This window comes from Lissotriton helveticus, chromosome 5_1, assembly GCF_964261635.1.
Source record: "Lissotriton helveticus chromosome 5_1, aLisHel1.1, whole genome shotgun sequence".
NCBI lineage: Eukaryota > Metazoa > Chordata > Amphibia > Caudata > Salamandridae > Lissotriton > Lissotriton helveticus.
In genome coordinates, this window is record NC_136065.1 from 2137473565 (window position 1) to 2137479768 (window position 6204).

Genomic DNA, 6204 nt, shown 5'->3' on the forward strand with positions numbered 1-6204 from the left:
GTCTTCTTGGCTCTTGGATGGTTCTGCGCCATTAGATGTTGGTTTCTTGAAGTTGAAGGGGGGGGGTGAGTTAGAGGCTGGATGAGTTTTCCTCAGTCACTGCAGATGGACCCTGGGGTTCCCTACCACTGGGCCAGATCTGGGGGCTAGTCTAGGACACCTCACCCAGCTTAAGAGGCAGCACCTAAATCCTGTCACTCCCAGTAGCATAGGTTCCTCACTAGGCCCTCCCGCCTAAAACTCCTGCGTGGGTTCCCCACGTCAGTGATGCCCCAACTGACTAGAAAAAGCTCCCTCCCTTGCTTAAGTATGCCCAGGTCAGGTGACCACTCTCTAAGGCGGCAAAAATCAGCTCCGCCTTTCTTCTGGAAGGTTCCAGGAGCTTCCCCACTCTACCTATGGACAGGGGATGGGTGGCTGGCATTGCAACATTGTATGGGGATCCAGCCAGCTCCTGGCAACTAGGGTGCTACACTAAAAAGACCACGCTGCAGTAGCAGGGGCCAGTGGCAGCAATGTTTGAAGTAGAGAGCACCTGCACCCTAGCATGGATTAGCCATGAAAAAGGTGCCCGAAGACCTAAGGGCCAACAAAAAGATGGTGGGAAAAATGAGGCAAGGGCAAAAAAACACACCCTAGGGCTGACAGGTCTAACACGCGTCCCCCCCAGCTGAAAGTGGGGAGAGCTACCCAACATCTAGGGAGTTCTCGTCACTAAGGCGGAAAAACCGGGAGAGACCGTCAGCATTGGCGTGGTCAACTCCGGGCCGATGTTCCACCCTAAAGTCCATCCCCTGTAGGGAAATGGACCACCTTAGCAACTTGGGATTTTCGCCTCTCATTTGCATGAGCCAGCGAAGGGGTCGGTGGTCGGTTTGAACTAGGAAGTGAGAGCCAAAAAGGTATGGCCTCAACTTCTTCAAAGCCCAGACTACAGCAAAGGCTTCTCGCTCGATGGTACTCCATCGCCGTTCCCGAGGGAGGGGTCTTCTGGAGATGAAGGCCACAGGTTAGTCTTGGCCATCAACGTTGAGTTGCGACAGCACGGCGCCTATGCCATGCTCTGAGGCATCTGTCTGCACGATGAATTCTTTTTGGAAGTCCGGAGTGGCCATCACTGGAGCGGTGCACATCGCGCGCTTCAGTGTTTCAAATGCCTCCTGGCAAGCAGCCGTCCAGATCACCTTGCGTGGCTGCTTTTTGGACGTCAACTCGGTCAAGGGGGCCACGATGGTACCATATCCCTTGACGAACCTGCGGTAATAGCCAGTGAGGCCGAGGAAAGCTCGGACTTCAGTCTGAGTTTTGGGGGGCTCCCAGGCCATGATAGTCTCAATTTTGGCCTGGAGGGGTTGCACCTTACCCCCGCCCACCAGGTGTCCCAGGTACACGACCGATCCCTGTCCAATCTGGCACTTGCTAGCCTTGATGGTGAGTCCAGCGCGTTGCAACGCCCGCAGCACCTCCTGGAGATGCTGCAGATGGTCCTCCCAGGTGCTACTGAAGACAGCTTTGTCATCCAGGTACGCCGCTGAGAAGGACTCCAGGCCAGATAACACCTGGTTCACCAACCGCTGGAAGGTGGCCGGAGCATTCTTGAGCCCGAAATGCATCACTCGAAATTGGAAGTGGCCCTCGGGGGTGGAGAACGCTGTCTTCTCCTTTGCTCCATCGGCCATGGCAATCTGCCAGTACCCTGAGGTCAAGTCGATGGTGCTGAGGTACTTGGCTGCTCCCAGCCGGTCAATCAGCTCGTCTGCCCGTGGTATCGGGTGAGCATCTGTCTTGGTGACAGAGTTCAATCCCCGATAGTCCACACAGAACCGAAATTCTGGTGTGGTGCCCGGTGGAGCTGCTTTCGGCACCAGCACGACCGGACTAGCCCACGGGCTGCTGGAGGGTTCGATCACTCCCAGCTCCAGCATCTTGGTCACCTCACCCTGGATGCTGTTCTTCACTTTCTCGGACAGCCGGTAAGACTTGGTTTTTACTGGCAGACTGTCCCCTGTGTCCACATCATGGGTACACAGATGTGTGATTCCAGGCGTGAGGGAGAACAACGAGGCGTACTGCGCCAATACCTGCGGGCAATCCCTCTGTTGCTCTTGGGTCAAGGATGGGGAGAGGACAACTCCCTCCACTGAACCATCCCTTTCCCGAGCCGCTAGAAGGTCAGGAAGAGGCTCACTCTCCTCCTCCTCACTCCCATCCATCACCATGAGGAGAGCAAGCTCCGATCGCTCATGGTGAGGCTTCAGGCGGTTGACGTGGAGCACCCGATGGTGCTGACGGGGGGTCTTCAAGTCAACTACGTAGGTGGTCTGGCCTCGACGCTCCACAATCTCGTACGGACCAGTCCACCGGTCCTGGAGGGCACTAAGCTCCCCAGGCTCCATGACCCACACCTTCTGTCCAGCGTACAACTCTACCGTCCGAGCGTTGCGGTCATACCACTCCTTCATGACGGCTTGGCTAGCCTCTAAGTTGAATTTGAATTTGAATGCAGATTCGTAAAGCGCATAGCTACCCTAGGGCGTCCCAGCGCTGACTAAGTTGTCTGAGGCTTCCTTCCACAGCTTGGCCATCTGGCTGCGGAATGCCAGCATGTAGCTGACAACATCACGGGGAAGCTTCTTCGAAGTCTTCTCCCACCCCTCTTTGACCAGACTGAGGGTCCCCTAACGGGATGGCCATAGAGCAATTCGAAGGGGCTGAACCCGACTCCCTTCTGGGGTACCTCGCGGTACGAGAACAGCAAGCAAGGGAGGAGGATGTCCCATTTCCGCCTCAAGTCTTCTGGCAGGCTCCGGATCATCCCCTTCAAGGTCTTGTTGAAGCGCTCTACGAGCCCGTTAGTCTGGGGGTGGTAAGGAGTGGAGAACCGATAGGTCACTCCGCACTCCTTCCACATGGCCTGCATGTAGGCCGACATGAAGTTTGTGCCCCTGTCCGACACCACGACCTTGGGGAATCCCACTTGGGTAAATATCCCCATCAGGGCCCGTGCCACCACAGGTGCAGTAACGGTCCTCAGAGGGATGGCCTCCGGGTACCGAGTGGCGTGGTCCACCAACACCAAGATGAACCGATGTCCCGCAGAGGTCGGAGGGTCCAATGGCCCAACGATGTCGATTCCGACCCGCTCGAAAGGGGTCCCGACCACCGGGAGTGGTTCCAATGGGGCCTTCACCCTGGTCCCCGTCTTGCCACTGGCCTGGCAAGTCTTGCAGGTCTTGCAATAGGTGTCAGAGGCAACTCTCATCCTGGGCCAATAAAAGTGTGGGACGAGCCTCACAAAGGTCTTGTCCTGGCCCAGGTGTCCGGCTAAGGGTATAGCATGCGCCAGTTCCATCAAAAAGGCCCGGTAGCACTGGGGGACCACTAAGGCCCTCAAGGATCCATGCACAGGAACCTTTGGCTCACTGTACAGGAGACCATCCTCCCAATACACGTGACAACTGCCGGTCTCTTGGTTGACCGCTTGGGCTTTGGCCTGTTGCCGCATGCCTTCAAGCGTGGGGCACTCCTTCTGCGCCCGACAGAATTCCTCCCGGGTAGGCCCTCCTTCCACATGCCACTCGGCAAGGGTCGGCAAGTCCCCCACGGGAACGACATCCACCTCCACGGACTCCGGGGTTACCTCCGCGGGCTCCCCATCCATCACACGGGGTGTGTCCTCCACAACACTCTCCTCTGGACCGGCACTGGGTTGGGCCGTTGTCTCAGGCTCCAACCCGGGTTGAACTTCTTGCCGGGCAGCCATGGACCGCGTGACTACACAAGTCCACCCTGGTAACCCCAGCATCTCAGTGTGGGCCTTAAACTCCACTTCCTTCCAGGCGGTATGTTCGAGGTCATTACCGAGCAGACAGTCCACAGGCAAGGCAGGGCTGATCGCAACTCTCAACGGGCCTGACACTCCTCCCCACTCAAAGGGAACTTGAGCCACGGGATAGTAGCTCATACTGCCGTCAGCCAACACGGCCGGATGGAACACATCAGGTACTACTTGCTCAGGGGACACCAGCCGCCTCACTACGGTGGTCATGCTGGCTCCTGTGTCCCTCAGAGCGTCCACCTCCTCCCCATTGACCTTCACCCTCTGCTGGTACTTAGCAGTATTCGATGGTAAGGGCGTCACTGGGACCATCTCTCTATCCCCAAGTCAAACCAGGGTCAGGCCTGTCCACTCCCCTTGCCTATCTAGGGGCAGCTCCAACCCAAGCGCTACGCTAGCCACCCCGGGACTCTTGCCACCAGTGGGGGTTGGGGGTCGTTTGCGACACTGGGGGTCTCCCTTGTAGTGTCCGACCTCTCCGCACTCATAGCACCGGACCACTTTTGGCTGCTGACTCTTGTCAGGGTAAGTGGGTTTTGGGGAACGGTTCTGAGATGGGGTACCTACTCCTTTCCCAAACTGTCTAGTTTGTGGGCCTCGTGAGAACTCCGGTCTTTTATCTCCACCCTCTTTCTTCTGAGGGGCGCCCTGTCCGCCTTTCGGGCCATCTCCCCCGGGGCCCTTGTGTGACACCTGGGTGCTAACCCAAATATCCGCCTCCTCCGCAAGCTCACGGGGATCAGTAAGCTTGCGGTCCACCAGATGTTGGCGCAGCTCCTGAAAACACTTATCCAAGAGGTGCTCTCTCAAAAAAAGGTTATACAGACCCTCAAATTCACGCACCTCGCTGCCACGCACCCAACCATCCAGAGCCTTACGGGCATACTCAAAAAAATCCACCCAATTCTGCGTGGACAGCTTATGGCTGCCACGAAACTCGGGTGATACCTTTCAGGGTTGAGGTCAAAATGTTTGATAAGCACCTCCTTCATGGGGGAATACCTAAACTGGTCTGCCTTATCCAGATACAGGAGTGAGTCCCTGACGTCAGGAGGTATATACCGGTACAAACCACCTCCCCAATGTTTCTCGGGCACCCCATGGGCAGTCAAGGCCACTTCATACGCCTCCAACCACCTGGCAATGTCATCCCCTTTGGTGTAGCTCGCTATCACCTCCTTAGGTAACCAGAATCTGGGCTCCTGATGAGCCTCTGGTACGCTGCCACCATTCGGACTCCCTGGCGCACCCATCTGTGATGCTCTCAGCTACATTTCTTTGAGCTGAAGCTCGTGCGCCAGCTTCCTTTCCTCCATAGCAAACTGCTTATCCTCCCTTTCTCTCTCCCTCTCGTGCTCTAACTTGGCAAGCTCCCACCTCAATCGCCTCTTCTCCCTCCTGTCCTCGTACTCCTGCGACAATGCACTCCCCTTTGATACACTACTCCCTGCCCCGGAACGTCTTCCTGGCAATACATTGTCTGACATGTCAATGTTGAGTAGGCCTGGGTCTTCGTGAGTGTCCGCCTCCCCGTGTGTGACCTGTTCCCCCTGTTCCTCATCCTCTCTTTCCCCTGGGTGGGCCCTTACCCATGCCCTCAAGGCGGTACGGAGCTCTTCTTTGACAGCTCTCGTCCCCACAGGCACCCCCATCCCCTGACAAAACTCCCTTAACTGCACTACCGTGTACTTATCAAGGTCAGCCAGCTGGAACTCCATTTTGTCAGGTGGGGACCCAGATAACCTGAAAGAAAGATTCTAGGATGTAGGCAACAATGCTGGGTCAACACAGGTTCCTACACACTTTGCAGACTTAGACAGTGGTCGGCAATTAAGTTAGCTTGTAGGCACCACAGGTGTCCAATTAATTGCAGCACACTCTGTCCCACTGGAGGGTGTTAGGTAGCTACAGGTCCTGGATCCCACCGCTCGCCAACAATGTAAGAACTGGGACCGCCAGTTCTCCGGGGGGTAGCTTGGCTCGAGCAGGAAGGCGGCCAGGGGCTTACTTGTAAAGCAGCCACTTAACACACACATCCAATGAGTCACAAAGTGGGACACAATAATGGAGACCACACCAGTAGTTGTGTTTGAAAATCAAGATCTTTTATATAGACTTTAGATCAAGGCAATTAATGCATTAGTAAATCATCAGCATTACATTAATGTACCTCATTAAAACATTTCATGAACGCCTTTCAAAATACATTTCCTGTAAAAATGATGAACCATTTCATTTAATACTTTCAGTAAGGTAGAAAACTTGAAGTAACACAGCCTGTCGCGTTATACTATTCAGCAGGCTAAAGGGGTACTTTCATAAACTATGGGCTAGCACTCAGGAAGCAAACATAAACATTTCCTTTT

General features: G+C 55.3%; 1 protein-coding gene across 1 annotated transcript in view; it reads left to right on the forward strand.

Annotated features, from left to right (window-relative positions):
* The window catches only part of LOC144752878 (uncharacterized), a 117489-nt gene that overhangs the window by 11601 nt on the left and 99684 nt on the right, over positions 1 to 6204 (forward strand). The window lies entirely within an intron of this gene.